At 46.0% G+C, this 21,713-nt stretch overlaps 1 protein-coding gene across 1 annotated transcript in view; it reads left to right on the forward strand.

The window, feature by feature from the left end:
- Positions 1–2,282: 2,282 nt before the first annotated feature.
- LOC147703075 (sulfate transporter-like) overlaps positions 2,283–21,713 on the forward strand; it is a 306,504-nt gene continuing 287,073 nt past the window's right edge. The window contains exon 1 of the mRNA XM_086931611.1: positions 2,283–2,382. The gene's annotated coding sequence lies outside the window, so the exon portion shown is untranslated. The remainder of the gene's footprint in view (positions 2,383–21,713) is intronic.

The following is a 21,713-nucleotide window of genomic DNA, read 5'->3' on the forward strand; positions in this document are numbered from 1 at the left end:
GAAGACATGTAGGAAAATGCCCATGCTGCTAGGAGAGAATCCAGTTCATACAAATAAGGTGGTGAAAGAACTTTAAAAAAAGGGTTATAGTTCTTTCACAGTCTCACCCTTTTAGAACGGATGCATTGTCAATATTATATTCAAGGAAGCCATTGTTTCTGCTTTTTTATTTGATGAAACTAACAACAATTGACAAAGCCAATAGTCATGGCTTGACATAGATGTGATTTATTATATATCTGGATGCAATAACAGAAGTAGCAGAATACCATGACTTCAAAGGTTTCAGCTTGACCATGTGCAGGGGCATCATGAACCCCTCCCTTTGCTTTAGGAACTACAGCAAGGGGTGAGTTCCTGATGGGTCTCTTCTGTCTACAACTCTGCAGCCGAAGGCTTAGCTCACAATTAATGAGAAAAGGTGGGTGAAGAGTAAGTGAAGGGATGGGTGGGTGGATGGCTGGATGGATTGGTGAAAGTGTGAATGGATGAATGAAAGAGTGAATGGACGGTTGATGAGAGAAAGAATGGGTGGATGGATGAGTGAAATGATGGATGGATTGATGAATTGTTAAGTGAAAGGGTGAATGGATGGAGAGATGTGTGAATGGGTGGATGTAAGGATGGATGAGTGAGTGAAGGGGAGGGTGCATGGGCAAAAGGTTGGATAAATGAGCGAAGGAGTGAAAGGGTAGATGGATGGAAGAAAAGATGGATGGATACTTGAAAGGATGGATGGATGATTGAAAGGATGGATGATTGAAAGGATGGATGAGTGATAGGGTCAATGGATGGATTCATGAGTGGATGAGTAGATGGATGGTTGGGTGGATGGAAGGAAGGATCGATGGCTAAGTGAAACGATCAATGGAGAGAGAAAGGGAGGATGGATGTGTGGATGAATGAAATGGTGAATGTGTGGAAGGGTGAGTTACTGGGTGGATGGATAAATAAGTGAAAGTGTGGCTGGATGGGTGAAAGGGTAAATGACTGGATGGATGAGTGAGGTTGGATGGGTGGAAGAGTGGATGGATGAGTGTGCGGATAGATAGGTTGAAGGGGTGGATGGATGGATAATGAATGGATGAGTGAAAGGGTGGATGGAGGGATGGATGAGTGAAATGATGGATGGAAGGATACATGATGGATAGCTTTGCAAATGGTTGAATATGTTTGGATCTAAATTAGCTGCATCTTATGCTTGCCACTTTACATTTCACAATGTCTATCCGAGCAGATCTTCCATACCATTTCTCTCCCCAAACATGCCTGCTTAGGAACATGAATTGTAAACAAAATATCAGACTGGACAACCCAGTGCTGTAACCATATATATAGATTATTATCATATGAAATACCACAAAAAGACCTGCACAGTTGACCAAAGCTGCGCACATACTGAAAAACTGTGAAGTACACGATTGTTTCAACCTAATGTAAACGTATTTTGACTAGTGCTTAACCCCTTCGCCGTGGTACGAATTTTGCCGCGGTGCGGGTGGTAGGGGTGAGCGCGGCGCTGTGGTGCTAGTGACGGAACCACACCGTCATGAGTCACGGGCGGCATGTGCTCCTGACGGCGTGGTTCTGTCGTGACCCCGCCCACTCATTAATTCGCCCGCACAGGTGGGGAATTAATGCTGCGTGGGCGGAGCGGCAGCCGCATGACGGAACAACGCCGTCATGAGCACACGCCGCTTGTGACTCAAGATGGAATGGTTCCGTCATAAGCATGCAAGGTGTTAAATGGTTGTCTATTTATTTACTTACATATTATTGCACAACCTCCTCTGATGTGTCTGTAAAACTTACCTTTTCTCCAGAAGTTTTGTCCTGAATTTTGACCTCCTGTCCTGAATTTTTGTCCTGAATTTTGACCCTTTGTCCTGATTTTTTACACTCCCCTTCCTGAATTTGCACCCATGCCAGTTGGTCACCCTACTTAGGAGTGGGCAAACCACTCCTCCTCCTCCCTGCTCCGCGCCCCACCCGCCAGTATAGCAACAGGAAATATAAAATTATAATAACTTGAAGTTCTTGTAATTGTATGTTTCCTTTGCAGTGCGCTGCTTAAAAGCACCAACGCCTTAACGGAGGAGCCGCCCCTGTTTCTGGCACTCGCTCCGGTTGTGGCACTGTTTAGTGTTGATCAATTGCCTTTCGACAGTGCAATGAGTTTAAAAAACAGTGCTCAAAACAGGCGACCCGACCGGTTGTTTCCCAAAATATTGTGGTGCGCCCGGGCCTGTTCCGGTTGCCTCTTAAAAGTACATAAGGTAAGGGACACATCAGGCCGTCGTAACTGGTTTATGTCGCTGGCTCTGGAGTCCGAAGCTGGAAAGAAAGAAGTGGAAAGACCAAGGAACCACCTACAGAGAGCAGGTAGTCGCATTTCATCTGCTCCGGCTCGAACAAACATGTATTTTAAAGCAGGTGCACTAAATCTGTTCTCGTGCAGGGTGGGTGCAAATATTGTTAGCGTCCTCGTTACATTTTGCCGCTCTGTCCTGATAATTAGGCCATATTTGGTATTTGCGTGGCTAATCTGACAGTGGCCTGAGGGTGGCGCTGTAGATAACTGCCTAGAAGTGCCTTGTTACGAGGCCACTGGATTTTGCTGGTTCCAACCTCGCACTTATTCTGCAGTCTCTGACGAGAAGCTCTAATTTTCTGCTAAATGGGTTCTAGCTCTGCCTTCTTGTGTTTAATTCAGAGGAGCCGCTGTAAAATGGAATTATAGAGTCGTGTTATTGATTCAAGGCTGGTAACTGTGAATAATGTGAGAGCTATCTCTGCTGTCAAGGAAAGCAGCCTTTACTATTTGTGAAGTACATACCTACGTATAATAACTGAATCTTCATTGTCTGTGAACTATGGTGGACAGGGCTGGAAACAAACACATTTACTCTGGGATTCCATAAACTGGGTCTATGGGGTGGCAGCAGAAAGGGGGTATAGGTCCAAAGAGCCGGGAAATAAAGAGAAAAGTTTTGTTTTAACTCTACTCTAAAGAAATTGGTAATAATGACAAATGTGGTAGTGATTTTTTTATTATTTAATTGACTACAAATAGACAACATTTTAAATATCTTACTGATTAAGTCACCCACTATAGAGATGTTTTTTGTACCCAGCAATTTTTGCGTTGTTAAAAAGGTCAGATAACTGAGTGGGTAATACACTTGCTGGAGAAATCTGTGTGTAATCTAGTCACAGGTTTGTCTCGTCATAACGTAGCATAGAGGGTTCATGTCCCTGCTACAAAGCATAGTATGTAACATGCAGGTCAGAGATTTGTATTTTGATGCAGACAGCTCAGTGGGTTACAACGTTTGCTACAGAGATCCTTGTGTTATCTGGAGGTCACACATTAAACTTTTGTAAACAAGCTAATTATGAACTTGCATTGAGGAGTTTCATACAAGCTGCAAGGCAAAAGTGTTTAACATTACTGTTTTTTCTCAATCTATCTTTATTCTAAGATTGGTAAAAAAAAGACTTGTTTGCATATTAAAAATGACCATAACATGTAAACCTTCTTAGTTTGGATGAATATCTGGTACATACAGGACTTGGAAAAGTGAGAAACCTGCCTTGAGGCCATCGCTTATCTGTTAAGTAATCTGGAAATTCTTCAGAATTTGGTCTATGGGTACTTTATCTCAAATGTGACATATATCCTGTCTGCCTTTTTACAAACATATTATATTGTAATGCACTTTTAATAAGACAGAGGGGATACAAGCCACATTTGTGACAGTCCCTGTCTGCCAAACACTAAGGGCCCCATTAGGATGACGGGCGGACATCGTCCGCCCGTCACCCTATCGGAGAACGGGACCGACCGCCATAAGGGCGGGGGTCCCGTGGGGGGAATTAGGATGTGCCCGCCACTGCAGCGGGCACATCCTGTAGTTTAAGCATTGTGGCGGGCGGTGCACTCTGCACCGCCCGTCACAATGCTAAAAATGCTTTTGCGCATTTGCATATGCAAATGTTGGGGGTACCATAGGTACCCCCATGTCCCCCTCCACCTCTGTCATCACCTGGGGGCCCCGCAGGGGACCCCCGCAGCAATTGCCGCCTGCCTTTCCGTGGCGGCATTGCCGCCGCGGAAAGGCCTCTGCATATAGCCATTGTAATATGGCTGGCGGTGTCCATTGGACACCGCCACCATATTGATCTATTAGGCGGTAAAGCGGCGGATGGTCTTTCCGTCCGCTGCTGTCCCCTCCGCCCTCCTAATCTGGCGGGGGGAATCAGGACATGTATGCCGGGCAGATTGCCTCCGCCAGGCCGGCGGTGGCCACCGCCAGCCTGGCGGAGGCAATCCGCCCGACATCATAATGGGCCCCTAAGAGCCAGATTTACTAACCTTTCACGTAGCTCAGTGTAGCCAGGTAACTACCTGTGCTGCGCTGCAGAAATGCGCCATATCTACTAAGAATGTAGCACACAAAGAAAGTGGAAGTTTCAAGGAGAAATGAAGATATTTTGTTATGCCAGCCTCGGTTAGGTGAGCCATAATGGCAATAACGCAGGTTTACTACCTTTAAATCTGGGTTTGCATCAAACTCTTTGGGTGGCTGCTTGGGAATGCCCATACTCCATCTATTAATTTCCTCCTGACGCAAAGTAATGCAAAACAGCGCTGTGCACTGTGTTGTGTTTTTTTATAACTAAGCCATGCAAAGTCACACAAATTGGGCTTTGTGTGGCTTAGTAAATACAACCCTATAGTTTGTGCCTGGGATGCATTAAAAAAGTGATGTGGGCCTTTTAGAAATTGGGTTTCTTGTTGGCAGAAGTATGCTCCCTGTCCAAGCGGGAAATACAATCCTAGCCAGGGTAAGTCACAGCACACCCTAAATTATCCTGTGCTCACCCTCTGGTAGCTTGGCACAGAGCAGTCAGGCTTAATTTAGGAGGCAATGTGTAAAGTATTTGTGCAATACTTCAAATAGTAACACAGCAAAAACACCACAAAAAAGACTCATCACCAGGTTAAAAAATAGAGCTTAATTTTATAAATAAATCAAGACCAAAACTACAAAAATCCAACAAGTAGAAAATCGAGATAAGACTATTTAAAGATTAAATGTAAAATAGCGCTTAAAAGTAATGTGCTTAAATGGGTTATCTGGTCGCGCTGGACTGGGGCAAAGTCAAAATTTCAGGCCCACTGCGATGGAGCGTTGGCTGGCTACTGGGAACCACTTGGGCCTGCTTAACCAAAGTACCTTGATTTGAGATGTGTCATCATCGAGGAAGATGCAAGGTGAAGTCATAGCAATGCTTCGGTGTCAAGCCACACAGTGGATGAGATGCGTTGATTTTCTCCTCGCAACTGAAGTGATGCGCCGGTACCAAGTGCAAAGCACTGGTTCAAAATGCGACGGACAGCTGCTGGTCCTGCAGGGTTTGATGCACAGATTCCGAAGGTGATGTGCTGGTTCCAAAGGCAATCTGCCGGGGCAGCTCCATGCAACAACAGGGATGCACTGGTTCTGACTCATGCAAAGGCAAAGATGCGCCAGTTCCAATTAGGATCTAAGAGTTCCGGATGTAGAAACAATTTAGGCCTCACTTGCAAGGTTCACAGTCTGGGATGGCACCCCTTGGCAGGGCAGACACAGTTTGTAGAGACCAGATGCAGGTAGTTGAAGTCTTTGATATCCTTGAGACTTAGAACAGGAGGCAAGTCAGCAAGATCTTGGAGTCACTCTGGGTTCAGGTGATGCATGTCCAGTCCTTCTTACCAAGGCAGGATGCCAGCAGGCAGCACAGCAGCTCAGTAAGACAAGAGCACAGCAAGATAAGAGTCAAGATAAGAGTCCAGAAAAGCAGCTGTTCAGCAGAGTGGTAGTCCTTTCAGCAGCACAGCAGTTTTTCTTCCAGGCAAAGTGGTGACAGGTCCAAAGGTGTACTGAAATCATGGTGTCTAGTACTTATACCCAGTTGTGCCTTTGAAGTGGAGAGACTTCTTCAAAGAAAGCTTTGAAGTGCATAGAAGTCCTCCTTTTCTGCCCTGGCTTTAGACTCACTACAGGGTGTATTCAGCCCTTTGCGTGTGGACAGAACACAGATATTCAGATAAGAGTATGAGGCTGTGCCCTGCCCTTCCCTCCCATCATCCAGGATGGCCCACTAAGACATGCTTAATATTCCTTTATGTAGGGCTGTCTAGATGGAATACACCCAGCCCAGGTTTCACCCAGCCCAGACTGAACAGAGTAGGCACCAAATGGCTAAAGTAATTAAATACCAGCTTTCTAAAAGTGGCATTTGCCAAACTGTAATATAAAATTCAACTTCACCCAAAGTTGTGATTTTAAATTGGGAGACCAGTGACCCCACTTGAAAAGTCTATCTCCTCACAATTGGGAATTACACTTAAAAGATGTAATAAGGTAATCCCAATGTTATGCTATGGGGGAGATAGAACTGCAGTATTAAAAAACAAATTTGGGAGTTATTCACTGCCAAGACATATAAAACTTAAACATACCTGACCTGCTTTTTCAATACATTGCACCCCGCCTTGTGGGTTTGACAGGGCCTGCCTTAAGGGTTACTTATTTGTATAAAAGGGAAGGTTTAGGACTGGCAAAAGGTTTAACTTGCTAGGTTGACATGGCAGTTTAAAACCACACACACAGGCTTTGCAGTGACACACTTGAGACATGGTTAAGTGGCTACATGAGTGAGTGGCACAATCAATGCTTCAGGCCCGCTAGTACCATTTACTTTACAGGACCTGGGCACATATAGTGCCACTTTACTACGGACTAATAAGTCAATTAAATATGCCAATTGTGGATAAGCCAAAGTTACCATGTTTAAAGCAGAAAGCACATGCACTTTAACACTGGTTAGCAGTGGTAAAGTGTTCAGAATTCTAAGGCCAGCAAAATTGAAGTCAGAAAAAAGTAGGAGGCAGGTAAAAAAGTTTGGGGGTGACACTTCAGAGAGAGCCATTTTCCAACAGACCCCATTTCAAAATGTTAGTAAATCTGGGCCTAAATGAGCCCTTTTGTTTCCTGGTATCAAAGTTTCATACTCCACCTCCCTCCCAGAAATGCTGAGACTGGAACAAAATAAGTATCTATTGCTGTTTAAGTGAGGTATTTGTGTTGGTGCTGCAGAAGCTAAAACAAAATACAACCCAAACACCCAGGAGGTTGATGCTCTTAACGAAAAAGACACAAAGTACGGGTGCCAAATTAACGTGTCCAGATATCATCAAATTGTACTGGTGTGTAGCAATTTTCACTGGTGCTGCCCTGGATCGAAGATGCTGCTCAGTAATAGCTGCTGGTTCAGGAATGTGGCTAGATCGCCATCATTTTCAGCACTGATGAGGAATAATTCTGTTGTTGAAGTGCAAAGCTCAGTTACCTTCCTATTTGCACTGTATGTGGATTGCTCTTGTCTCTATATTCATATTTCTGAATATCTGCAGATCTGTGTGTCGGTTTGCTTGACTATATTTGTCTCTCTTTTGTCACTGCCTCGTCGTTTTTGTTGACGTGTCTGTGTTCCTCTGTCTATTTGTTTGTATATGTCTATACATCTCTGAAATGCAGAATGCCTGGCTGAATGCTCAAACTCTTAAATACTGTGATTGTGATATTTGTACAAACAACCTGACATTTGTCTTCTCATGCTTTTTAACTTTGCTGCCTTTGGCATCCCCCCATGGCCTCAGGTGAAATGTCTTGAGTCTTGAGATGGTTCGATTGATGGCAGGTTGTAGAGGCTCGTGGGGCTTGGGCTCAACTAATAATTTGTAAGTGTCCAAGCATGGATGCTTGACATGACAGCCTTGGCACGGTCTTCCTCCAAACATTTTGCCTACACCCCTCCTGTTTTCAGAAATTCATTTTTGTTTGCCTTAGGACTGTGCACTCTACCTCTGCTTACCTGCGCTAACATGCTTGTGTTCACTTCTTAAACATGGCAAAAATGTCTTACACAAAATTGACACATTCATTTACTTATAAGTAACTAGCAGCCCGTCCCGACGTTGTCTGGGAGCAAAAGGCTGCTTCAGGGCCGCAGCCCGTCCCGACGTTGTCCGGGGGTCCCCTGGAGCGCAACCGCCACCTTCAGGGCCCCCAATCAGCCGAACCGCCACCTTCATGGCCCCCAATCATCCGCACACAGTTCACCGCTCTTCCCCGCGCTAACGGGCCACTCCTCCCCGCGCTTCACTTAGCCGCACACGTTCCGCCTACTCCCAGCACTTCACTGAGCCGCACACAATCCGCCTCCTCCCAGCGCTCCCGCGCTTCACCTACCTCAGCCCGACTTCACCGCTCCTCGTTCCGCCTCCTCCCATTGCTTCAGTCAGCCGCACACGTTCCGCTCCTCCCGCACTTCATCTGTCTCAGCCAGACTTCACCGCTGCTGTCCGCCGATCCTCCCCGCACTAGATGATGTCAGCACGCACGTCCACGTTGTTTGCTCACACTGCCGGCGCTACTTCTTAGGGACTACTTTTTTTATTGTTTATTTTTTAAATAAGGTTTATTTTTTATTTTTGTATAGCCTATGTCGATCTACAGGACCCCCCCTTTCCAACGCTGTATTGGGTGTTGCGATTGGTTTGCTTACTTTTTGAGTTTACCTGGCTCAAAGGACACAGTTCTCTCTTTATAATAATAGTATAGATAGATAGTAAAGTAAGCAGTTTTATAAATGCAAATTTGAGTTGTTCAAATAAACCTTTTGCCAGCACTAAGCTTTCCTTTGATATACTTCACCCCTAGGGTAGGCCCTAAACAGCCCGTAGGTTTGGGTGCAGTGAATTTATAACCTTGGGCACATACCTTTACAGGTCCTGGCAATGAAAAAGTGTTACATTTGTTTTTCACTATTGCAAGGCCTATGTCTCCAATAGGCTAACATTGGGTTACCTTGTTATATTTAATAAATGCTAACTTTTGATTGGGAACAGGTAGACAAGTTATTTTTGTCTCAAATTAATTCTAATTTAGAACCATCTTTAATGGTGCAGTTGGATTTGATGTCACAATTCTTAAAAAAGCCACTTTGAGAAAGTTGGAATTTTTTTCTCTCAATTATATGCCTGAGTCACGTGACTGGGTGTAGTTGACAGTTGGCTTTTGTGTATTCCTCCCAGAGAGTGAGACAAAGGGAGACTAGTTGTTGGCAGGATGGGCCATCATGCCAGGATGGGAGGGGCGGAGCTGTTCCCCGCCCCACTTACAATTCAAAGTGCTGCCTTCAACACATTCACAAAGAATTTGACACCAGGCTTCTGTCACCCTAGATCTCTTGGAGCCTGGGCAGATGGAGGAAGGAAATTCCCAGCACCAGATACGGGAAGGCCTAGAAGTTTTCTCATTTCAAGGGCTGGTACCAGATATAAATATTAGAACCTCAGACCAACTCTTCATTTCACTCGTGGACCTACAAGGACCCCCAGAAGTACTACCTTGTACTTCAGAGGACTGCCCTGCTTCTTGAGGCCTGCTTTGTACTTTAGGGAACTGCCCTGCTGCTACCAGAGGTTTGACTTGCTGCTTGAAGGCTGCCTTGTACCCTGCAAGGGCTGCCCTACTGCTTGAAGCTGGCCTTGCTGCCTATTTTGAGCTACATAGACACAACAAGCCATAAAGGCCTGCTTGCAACTGCCCAGCTGACCTGCTGGAACTGTACCTGCCTGGACCTGCAACCAGTCCTGCCTGACACCTGCTGGCCTCTGCTGGAGTGAGGTCCTTATCCCCTAGTGTTGCCTCGTCAGGTCCTGGACCCTCAGCTGGCATTAGAGAACACTTCTCTGTAAGGAAAGAGAAACCCTAAAATGTTGGGTTCTTTGCGACCGTAAGTGGGCCTTTTCACATTGAGACTCTGCCGCCCACAAAAAATGCCAATTCGAAGCTCTGGTGAACCCAACTTTTCAGGCTACAGCGACTGCCACCGACAACTTGCATCGCGAGACTTGCACTTCGCGCTACAGCAATGAAAACCAGTGGTGATCACCAACGCGAAGCTCCAGAAATCACCATGTGCAACTCCTGATCTGCTCTTTGCGCTACAGCGTTGACTGTCCACAACTCTCTCCCTATTCCTCGGAGCTTCCTCCAACACAAACTGGACTCTTCGCGCCAGACTTTAAGAAAGTAACTTCTTCAGAGGGACTAGCCTGGTCACTGTAACTGGCCCGCACAACATCGTGTTCTACCTGAATTTGTGACTTTCCCCCATTCTAGCACAACCAGGTGACCTCGAGTACTGCTTTGTGCTTTTATGTGCTATATTTACCAATTTGAAATTGAATATCTCCGGTTCACTTGATTGTATTTTTATTGTCCTGTTATCATTATATTTCCTCAAATTTACTCTATTCTTCTAAATTGGTGAGGGGTCTTTCACGTGCTGTCATTTTTTTGCTGTTTGTTTGCTGCATATATACTTAACACAGTGGCTCAAAGTTAAGCCTGACAGCTTTTGTGCTAAGCTACCAGAAGGTTAAACACAGGTTAATTTAGTGACTTTGTGGCTCAACCTGACAGGGATTGTGGTTGTGGGTTGAAAAAGGTCTTCACCCCTCTCTATCAAAAACCCAATTTCCTACAGTGAGTCATGACTAGGCTCGGGCAGAGTTTGCGGAGTACCACTACGTGGAACTCCGCAAAGTGACTGAAAAACTCTGCCGCGCTATGCGGAGTTCCACAAGTGGTGGAGTGCATTAGGTCACCCCGTTCCCACTGATTTGAAGCACCGGGCATTTGTTCTGCACTGGGAAATCAGTGCAAATGGCACCATGCGGAGCGCAAGAGGGCGCAGCTTCTTTCTTCTGCTCGAGTAGTTGTTCTACTCGAGCAGCATCTTCGTCAACGTGAACGGAATGTTTCTCAGCGCGAGCGTCATGACCATCCTTGATCGCCCGTGTGAGAAATCTCACTGGGAGGTGTTCTAGTGTTGAATTTTCCTTGCTTGTGTTTGCCAACTTTGGCAAGCGCGATTAAGGAAAAAAACTCTTCTTTTTCGGAACTCCGTGTGCTCCAGAGCGTGGAGTACGGAGTGCAGAAAACTAAGCAAAGTACGCGAATGGAGCAGAGTTCATCATCCAGACCTAGCCATGACCGTTCAAATTGAAGAGTTGCAAGGCTACCATGTTGCCAAATGCCTGCTTTCAGATAGACAAGATGTGAAAGAGTGATCAAGGAGGACTTAGGTGGTGTTTCAAGGACACATAAGACTGTAATTTAAAGCCATCCCTCATATCTTTTGCACCCAAACATTATAAAATTTAATTTTTTACTGCATTCTTGAAATGCACCAAGAAAGTTGTACCCTTTATTTTAAAAAGTCATGTTAAGTCATTCATAAAGTCGTTTCCTCAACTCTTAAAAAATATGAACGTGACTTACATCAATAAAATGACATAAATGTTGTTTTCACTTTTTCGCTTCTGATGATACATAGTTTCATTTTTATAGTGTTAAAACAGTCAAGGTGTCCCTTAGGGCACCAATATAAACTCCCTATTTTTAAAAAAATATCTTTATTAAGTTTTAGTGTCATGATACACATATACCATACAGTGCATGATTACTTCTACAATTACAGAGCAGTTTGAGCATTTGTAATTATCATTGCACATTTTGCCAACAGTCTACAATTTGAAACGTGGTCCGTGACACTTTTAACATAACTACTTAAGATAACCCCTCCTCCCACGAGTTGAACCCACATGAAATTATAAGTAGCCAGTATAAAAATACAACACACTCCGGCAAAGTTCGGTCTAGAAGCTACTCTCCTGCATATAAACCATTACTCACATGATCTTTTAACACGTCTTGGACACCTCTTACACAGCTTCACATATATAACTGCAGGACCCTGTAACCTCCAGACCCCTGCTATATCTCTTCTACAATTCTTTTGCCTTGAAGTCTTCCAATATCACGTTCAACTCTAGGGAGATAGGCTTTTTGCGCAGACCTCTGTCTTCCTCCCTCTTAAGCACAGCGCTCTTTGCTTTGCCCCATCACACCACCTCGCTATACCACTCCGTCACCAACGGCGCCCTAGTGGCTTTCCAGTGTTTAGTGATAGCACGCCTAGCCAGGATGAGCGCTAAGTTAACAAATCTGATTGTGGGGTTGCCACTTTAGGACTTCATACCCAGCCCCAGCAAGGAATATTCTGCTAATACACCTCTTCTCCCCGGGGCCACTTCCCTGAGGACCTTGTGCACTTCCTCCCAATAAGGTTGCAAGCGCGGACACGTCCATAGCATATGCAACAGATCGGCACTAGGGCTCCTGCACCGTGGGCAGGTATCCGACATGTTCGGATACATGGCGTGTAGCCTGTAGGGGGTCAAGTACGCCCACCGCACAATCATAAGTTGAATAAATTTAAATTTTGCATTGCGTGACACATTTCTTGGATATTCCAACCCAGCATCCCATTCCTTACCTGTGAATACCCTATTCAGGTCTGCTGACCACCTGTCTCGGAGAGCCCGCAGTGATATTCCTGCATGTGACCGAATACCCTGGTAAAGTAAAGTCAAATGGCGACCAGTCCCCATCAAGTATTGCAAATGTACCAGTGCGTGTGTCGGGGGTTCCTCACCTGGCGTCGCCCAAGTGGTTCTGATGTACGCATTATGGTCGCGTGTAGTAAGAACAGAGTGTTCGGTACTTCCCTCACCTCTACAAAGAGGTGCCATGAGTCATCAGTGTGTTATCTGCGAACAACATCCCAACCGTATCTACACCCGCCTCTGTCAAAGGAGCAATTTGTCTTTGCGAAACTGTTCCCAACGGTGTAGTTATACAAGTAGGGGTATATTAAGTGCATATGGAGTCCGTATCTTCGTGTAAGCCCTTTTCCAGTATATTATTGCCACCTTAAGTAACGGGGAAGTGGATGGCGCAATCACTCCACCAGTCAGCAGCAGCGCATGTAAGGTGCCTCTGTCCCATTCTCCCTGTGACATTGCTATTTCCTGAAGGTTGCGCCCTGCAATCCAATATGCCAACCACTGTAGTTGTCCTGCGTAGCACTATGCCCTCAAATCCGGTACACCCATTCCCCCACTTCCATTGGACAGTTATATCTTGGCTAGTCATATTCTGCGCTGACCTGGACCCCAGATCAGGTCCACCAACATTGTGTCTAGCAACTTGAACACGCTCATTGGGAGCACGACTGGTAGGTTTGTGAAGGAATAGAGTAACCGTCAAAGCATCACCATTTTGGCAATAGCCACCCTACTGGCCACCGAAAGGGGAAGGGACGTCCAGAACTTTATTTGACCTCTCAATGAATTTATCGCATGGGTCACATTACCATCTATGACATCTACCAGTTCCCTATACACGTTGAGACCCAGATATTTAATCATAGCCGGCGCTACTCTGAACGACCACTTCCCAAATTGTATGGTGTCCGGCACCAACCCTTCTGTAAACGCAAAGGCATATGACTTAGTCTCATTAATAGCTAGCCCTGACAGTGATCAAAATGTTTGGAATAGCTCAGGGAGGGGCGAGGGGTCGCCACCAAGGTTTGTGAGATATAGGATAATATCGTCTGCATAAGCTGAGACTACATGCATATCACTGGCAGTTGTAATTCCCTTGTGGAGGGACAGCCTTCGAATTTTTTCCAATAATGGTTCCAGAGCGAGCATAAATATTAAGGGAAAGAGCGGACAACCCGGCATCGTACCCCTCACCACTGCCTATTTCCTCGATATATATTGTCCCGTTCTAGCTCTTGCAGTAGGGTTAGTGTATAAAAGGGAGACCCTTTTTGTAAATGCCTCCGGTATACCGAATTTCGGTAGAGTTTGGAACATGTAGTCCCACCAGAGAGAGGCAAAGGCCTGACGTATGTCCAATGAGATACATCCCTGGTGTTGAGGGAGTAGTCTGGAATGCGACATGAGGTGATGCAGCCGTCGGATGTTATGGGCCGTGCTGCAGCCCGTTACGAACCCACATTGATCCGTGTGTATCAGACGGGGAATGTGACACTGGAGCCTATTGGCTAATAATTTACTTAAAATGTCATAGTCAGTATTGAGTAATGAAAGTTTAATATTATTATTATTATTATTATTTATTATTATTAAAAAGAGTAATGAAAGGGGTCGATAACCCGCAACATCTCTACTGTCCCTGCACAGCTTGGGTAAAGAGACCACCAGGTGGTGATAGGCAGAGAGCCAAGCTCCAGAGATTCCTGATACATTTGCCTTAGGTGTGGGACCAGCAAGAGCATATACGTCACATAAAACTCAGCCAGTAAACCACCCAGCCCCGGGGTCTTATTTCTGGGAAGGGACCTAATAGCAGTACTGATTTCTGCCTCCGTCACCGGACTCTCAAGCTCCTTCCTAATCTCATCCTAGATCTGTGTGAGGGGGAGTTCCTCAAAGAAGGAGTCAAACTCGTCCTGATCATTCTCTGCCGGAGCGGCATATAGCGTGAAAGACATCATTTATTTCTAGTTGTGTGGTGGCGAGTACCCCCTCCTGTGTATTAATTTCAAGTATCGGAGCCGACTGTGGAGCATTAAGTATTATCCTCGCCAACAACGGTCCTGCTTTATCAGCCTATGCATGCTGATTTTGGGTATATAAGGTGTAATCTAGCACTTACAAGTCTTCCAGCAGTTCCGCATATTGAATATTTGCATCCTGTAGATCATCCTTCCCTTAGGCATTCTGTATAGCCACCCGTTCTAACTCACCAAGTTTACTCTCAACAGTTTTGAGACAATTAAGTATAGCAGAATGGGCCCCCACCTGTGTACTAATTGCAACTTCCCGCAGCACTGTCTTGAATGCTGACGTGTGCTGGCTGTATGTGCATTCACATCAAAATAATTAGTTATTGCTGTGGAGAGCGCAACCCTGAACACTGAATCCTCCAGCAGAATGGGCTGCAGTTTCCATGTCGGAATGGGTATAGGCAGCCTCCCCATCTCACAACTATCTCCAACAGATTATTATGGGAGAGAGTTTTACCTAAGTGTGTAGTGTCTAACACGTTAGCTACTAAGGACATCGAGTAAATAATCCTGTCAATACGGTTGTGAAGGCCGTGAGGTGGGGCGTAGAAGGAGTACTCTTTAGCTGTCGGGTGTTTCATGTGCCATACATCACTTACTCCCCATCCCTCCGCCCACCCCGCAGGGCCTCAGCTTGTTTCTTGCTTCCTGTATTTTACAATGGGGGTGCGACCTGTCCATTTCTACATCAAGTACTGCATTGTAATCGCCACCTATCGCCCAATGGTAGGAGTCCGACCTCGAAAACGCTGTGGATAACCGGTCCAGAATTGTATCCTGTTCCGACTTTGGGGCATATATATTTCCCAATACCAGATTACGCCCATCTGGAGTACCCAGCAAAAGCACATATCTGCCATTCACATCAACTCGCTGTTATAACAGCGCAAAGGGGGTGCCATTCCGTATACAAATTGCGGCACCCCTAGCAAATACCGAGTATGAGGTATGGAACAACTGCCCCCCCATTTCTTCTGCATTTTAAGGGCTTCAGCCTTTGTGAGATGAGACTCTTGCAGGAAAGCGATATGCACCTTCCTGCGGTCAAGCTGCGTGAGGATTCTATGTCTTTTGCGTATGGAACCTAGCCCTCGTACATTCCAAGACGTGAGCGTGTATGTGCTAGGGTGCGCCAGCTATGTCGATGTTGCGGTTAGAACTTGTCTCATTTTCCCTGCCATTGGTGGAGTGTGTTGCAAACATATAATATATTTCATGTTGAAACTGCCCAATACAACTGCCAATACTAGGTTCGCCCAGAGAACATTAGAGGACCAAACTAATAACCAAAAACAATACCAAAGTGCAGTCGATGGAAACAACGTCAAACTATTCTCAGAGCCTGATTGGATTGTATCATCCTCCAATGACTGAACAATCATATCTCGGGACTGGGCGTTGTGATTTGCCAGAGCCGCCCTCAGGAGAGCATCTCTTTGACTGTCCGATATATGCTCCGGCAACGGGCTCACACCGGTCCCGCCTCCGCGTCCCCTGTTCCCCTCCGACGGCTTTGTCCCCGTATTGTGCATCAGGGACTTTGCAGATCGACTCGGTGACTTCTCAGTCTGTGACACAGGCGGTGTAAACGTAATCTCCAGCCAGTCCTCCACTTTCTCAGGATCATCAAAAAATAGGGTTTTATTTGCCATAGATGACCTTCAGGCGGGCCGGAAAGAGCAGGGCATATTTCAGGTTGCGTTGTTGCAGTTTCTTTTTGGAATTTTGGAAAGTAGCTCTCGCTTTCTGAACTGCGATCGTAAATACCGGGTACAGAGAAATTGTTTTGTTCTCATAACGGATGGGGACGTTCTTCCTTGCAGCCCGCAGGATCGTGTCCCAGTCCTTATAATTCAGAATTCTGGGTATTAATGTTTTAGGTGGTGCTCCACTGGGGGAGGCTTGGATGACACCCTATGTGCCCTTTCAACACCATAAAGTTCCGTTAGGCCCTCTTTCGACACATATTCCCGCAGCCACGTTTCCACGAATTGGGTGGGGTTGCGTCCTTCACTCCGTTCCGGTATACCCAGCAAGTGAACATTGTTGCTGCGGCAGCATCCTTCGGCCTCGCCCACCTTGTCCTGCAGTCCCCTCAACTGGTGTTGGAATTGCTCCATTTGGGAGGTATGTACAGTTTGTTGAGGTATCAGATCATCCAGTGCAATTTTATTTGATTTCACATTTTCAGCTAGGTTCTTGTGGTCTGCAAGCAGTAGGTTCAAGCTAGTGGTGAGTGTCCCAATTTGTTTTTCAATCGCCCTACGTGAGTCCCTTATCTCGTTGAGGATGAGGTTCAGCTTATTGTGGTGTTGGTCGGACCCCGTGGGGGGCACCAACTCAATGTCCGAACTCTTCATCATATCTTTGCGCATAGCAGTGTTCGGGTCGCCAGACACAGGAGGATCAGGTTGTTTTGCTCTGTGGCAGCTCTTAGCAAAATACTTTCACTCCACACAATTCATGCCAGCAATGCTCACAGGAGTGTCCCCCTTTTGGTTGTCACACTGTGTACTGCGTGTAGGCTGCACTGCCAGCCGGACAGGTCCTTCTCCCTCTGAATATGCGCGGACAGGCAGGGGGGCCCCGCTCCCACCAGCACACCTCAAGCCTCCCGGGGGAGACAAGTATCATAGTACAGTGCATAGGGGGAACCCCCCAGCAATCCACCAACATGCCTCAACAGCGGGGATATAGTCACCACCCAGCCGGTACACAGCAGTATTACTCCGCAGTGCGGGACAGTGCACAACACAACAGTTGATGGACAGAATGCAGAAGACAGCTGATAGCCAGAAACCGGTCCTAGGATGCTTGATTCTGGTCCAGGGAAGACAAGACTTGGCAGTTCAGGCTGGACTGTTCCCATGAGGCACAGGGTCAAAGTAAATCGTAAATCATACGTTCTTATATAGCGCCTTTCACCGTAAGGTCTCAAGGTGCTTGCTTTGGGAACCCGTCCTGGCTTTTCCCTGCGAGATAACCCCTACTGAGCATCCACAAGGTGAAAGCTAGGCATCCCATCGCGGTGGGGCCGTAGTAGAGATTAAGAAAGCTATTGCCCAGGGTTGCAGAGTGTGAACCCATGATTCGAGTAGGCACCAAGGTGAGAATTATCGAGTCCATGGACATTTTGAGCTCAAGACCCTGCCGCATCGGGGATTGAACTCTGGTCCCGGGTCTGACCTCTGCGTCCGGGTCTGCCTCCTCTAACCGGTGAGCCACACTTCTCCACAAGGTTGATTTGCATTTGGCCGTGTCTGAACTAGGGTGGTGTGGTGAGCAAAAAAACGATGGATTTAGGCCCAGATCTCTGTACTGAGGTGAATGTATGACATTGTTCTACATTCTGTCCATCAACTGTTGTTTTTGCATTTGTTACCCCAAGTGGGACGGGTATGCTCCGACGTGAGTCCCGTGCTCTCCACGCCACTGCAGTGAAGCTATCCTGGCTGAAGATGGCTGATAGCCAGAAACTGGTCCTCGGATGCTTGATTTTGATCCAGGGAAGACATGGCTTGGCAGTTCGGGCTGGACTGTTCCCATGAGGCACAGGGTCAAGGCTGATTTGCAAATGGCCATGTCTGAACTCGGGTGATGTGGTGAGCAAAAAATTATGGATTTAGGCCCAGATCTCTGCACTGGGGTGAATGTATGACATTGTTCTGCATTCTGTCCATCAACTGTTGTTTTTGCATTACTCATAAACTATACAGCACTGTTGCACTCTCACATGCATCGACCTCCTCAGAGTAGTTTATAGCAGCCAGGCAGATGTATAACAGCAGCGGAGCCTTCCCTCCGCACCAAACGCCTAGGGCCATGATGCAGTAGCGGTCAGCCAGAATCCAGTCTCTCTGATCACACCGACAGGGAGATCCCCCAGCGCGGCCCACCAAGGGTGTTCCTGTAGTCCTACCGGTCTGTGCGGGGGCCCCACAATTCATCCACGGCATCTCGGGTTTCAGCAGCAAGTCGTCATCTTCCGCGATCTTCAGCCGCCATCTTGTTGCTTCCCGGACAGGCAGTCAGCGCCGTTCCGACACACAGCGCGCACCAGTCCTCTCCTCCACTGACTGCATGTATATTCGCTGCGCTGTCAGTCACTGCCTCCCAGGTGGTGCACTCCAGTCTCCAGCAGCCCCGATCATGTCTACCACCCCGTCCGGCAGCGCCCCACCAGGTTGCAGCTCCTGGGCAAGTCTGCACGAACCCTCCAGCTAAGCAATGTCAGGTTCCTCCACCATCGAGCTGTCAGTGCCACAAGCGCTCCGCTGTGCCCCAGAGCACTTTGGTTAGATTACGGCCCCCGTTCAAACAGGATACTCGGCAAAGTGTCGGGGCTCGGTGCAGGACTCCGTCAAGCCATACTCGCCATACGTGGCAGTTAGCCACGCCCCCATACAAACTCCCTATATGTGGATTTTATATAGATATATATATATATATATATTCTCATGGGTCGGGGCTCGTCTCGAGATGTGTTAGACATCTCAGTTACATCCAGAAAAGACGTGCGCAATACATCACGCTGCACGGGCCACACCAACAGTACTTGCAATAAAAAGAACTCTTGCAAGTACTGTTGGTGTGGCCCATGCAGCGTGATGTATTGCGCACGTCTTTTCTGGATGTAACTGAGATGTCTGACACATCTCGAGACGAGCCCCGACCCATGAGGAGGAATGGCGCCTTTGTTTGTCAGGATTTTGGGACGTGAAGCGAGGAGCTTCTTCAAAGGGTGCCCTCCGTCTGCAAAAGAGATGACACAAATAGAGTTTGTATTGGAAGAGGCCTCCAGGAGGGGCCCGCCTGAACTTTGGAGATGGATACTTTGGCACAGCTAGGGTATGCCGAGGACTACCTTCAGCACGACAGACTTGAGGCTTTGGGGAAACATGATAAGCTGCTGTATGCCTGCGTGGTAGTGAAATTCTAACTGCATGGCGTGACCGAGGTACGGAACACTTTCCTTCTAAAAGCAATGTTTGCACTCGGGACACATCGTGCTGACTATGATTTTACCAAGAGCGACAGTGGGAACCAGTTTAATTTTTAAATGGCAGTGGAGCATTATGGGCAATGGAGTCCCGTGAGGGATATGACTTTAAATACCAGACAGCAGAGAAAACTGTTCTATTGGCACCACTGTGGGGTTACTTGTGAAACCTGAAATACTCAAGTACTCACCTCTGCTTTCTTGTCTGAAGAGTAAATGGAAGAAACACTTTACACACTGTCTCTTTAAACTGGAGTTAATGACTGTAGTCCCTCCTCACTGCCTTATAAGTTATGTTATTTAAACCAAAACGAACCCACGGACATGGCAGCTTGGCATTTGATGAAGAGTTGTGTAAACTTGAAACACGTTATGCCTGTCTTTTTCTTAAATAAAAAGAACTCTTGCAAGTACTGTTGGTGTGGCTCATGCAGCATGATGTATTGCGCACGTCTTTTCTGGATGTAACTGAGATGTCTGACACATCTCGAGACGAGCCCCGACCCATGAGGAGGAATGGCGCCTTTGTTTGTCAGGATTTTGGGACGTGAAGCGAGGAGCTTCTTTAAGGGGTGCCCTCCAGCTGCAAAAGAGATGACACCAATAGAGTTTGTATTAGAAGAGGCCTCCAGGAGGGGCCCGCCTGAACTTTGGAGATGGATACTTTGACGCAGCTAGGGTATGCAGAGGACTACCTTCAGCACGACAGACTTGAGGCTTTGGGGAAACATGATAAGCTGCTGTATGCCTGCGTGGTAGTGAAATTCTAACTGCACGGCGTGACAGAGGTATGGAACACTTTCCTTCTAAAAGCAATGTTTGTACTCGGGACACATCGTGCTGACTATGATTTTACCAAGATCGACAGTGGGAACCAGTTTAATTTTTGAAGGGCAGAGGAGCATTATGGGCAATGGAGTCCCATGAGGGATATGACTTTAAATACCAGACAGCAGAGAAAACTGTTCTATTGGCACCACTGTGGGGTTACTTGTGAAACCTGGAATACTCAAGTACTCACCTCTGCTTTCTTGTCTGAAGAGTAAATGGAAGAAACACTTTACACACTGTCCCTTTAAACTGGAGTTAATGACTGTAGTCCCTCCTCACTACCTTATGAGTTACTTTATTTAAACCACAACGAACCAACGGACACTGCAGCTTGGCATTTGATGAAGAGTTGTGTAAACTCGAAACGCGTTATGCCTGTCTTTTTCTTAAATAAAAAGAACTCTTGCAAGTACTGTTGGTGTGGCCCGTGCAGCGTGATGTATTGCGCACATCTTTTCTGGATATATATATATATAAATATATGAACCACAAATCTTCACCACTTCCGACCCTCGGCGAAATGAAGACACGGATCCCAGGCTGTCGGCAAGGTAGATTTTATTAACCTCTCAGGCGACGTGTTTCGAGCAACAAGTGCTCTTGTTCACACACACACATATATATATATATATATATATATATATATATATATATATATATATATATATATATATATATATATATATATATATATATATATATATATATATATATATATATATATATATATATTCAGTGAAAAAACCATAGGTTATAGACCATATATAGTTAGGGATTTGCATTTACAAAACCTTATTTTACTCGCATAAAACCATTGAAATTCCATATATAGTTAGTTGCGCTAACTATATATCGCGCACCCGCAATCCACTGCTGATGATGTCACATATTACATCATTCATGACATGGTCAGTGACATCACTGATGACATCACTGATGACATCTCAAATGACATCTCAAATGACATCACTGATGAAATCACTGATGACATCTCATTTGACATGACTGATCACATCACTGATGACATCATTCATATGATAATACGATGAACCTCTTCAGACTCTAATATAACCTTAGATACACTCAGTGTAAACAGACACTTACAGACTGTCACTCATTCATGGAGTTACTCACACACCTAGTCAGTCATGCAAAGAATCAATCACACCTCCATTTCCTCAACTATACATTTATACACACCTTACTTATTCAAACATATTCGAACACATATTTACTCTCTTATACAATCACTGATACAAGTTCTCAATGATCCATACAGCCACTCACACATTCACTGGCTCTTATGCACAGTAATTTA

This window comes from Lissotriton vulgaris, chromosome 7, assembly GCF_964263255.1.
Source record: "Lissotriton vulgaris chromosome 7, aLisVul1.2, whole genome shotgun sequence".
Classification (NCBI taxonomy): Eukaryota; Metazoa; Chordata; class Amphibia; order Caudata; family Salamandridae; genus Lissotriton; species Lissotriton vulgaris.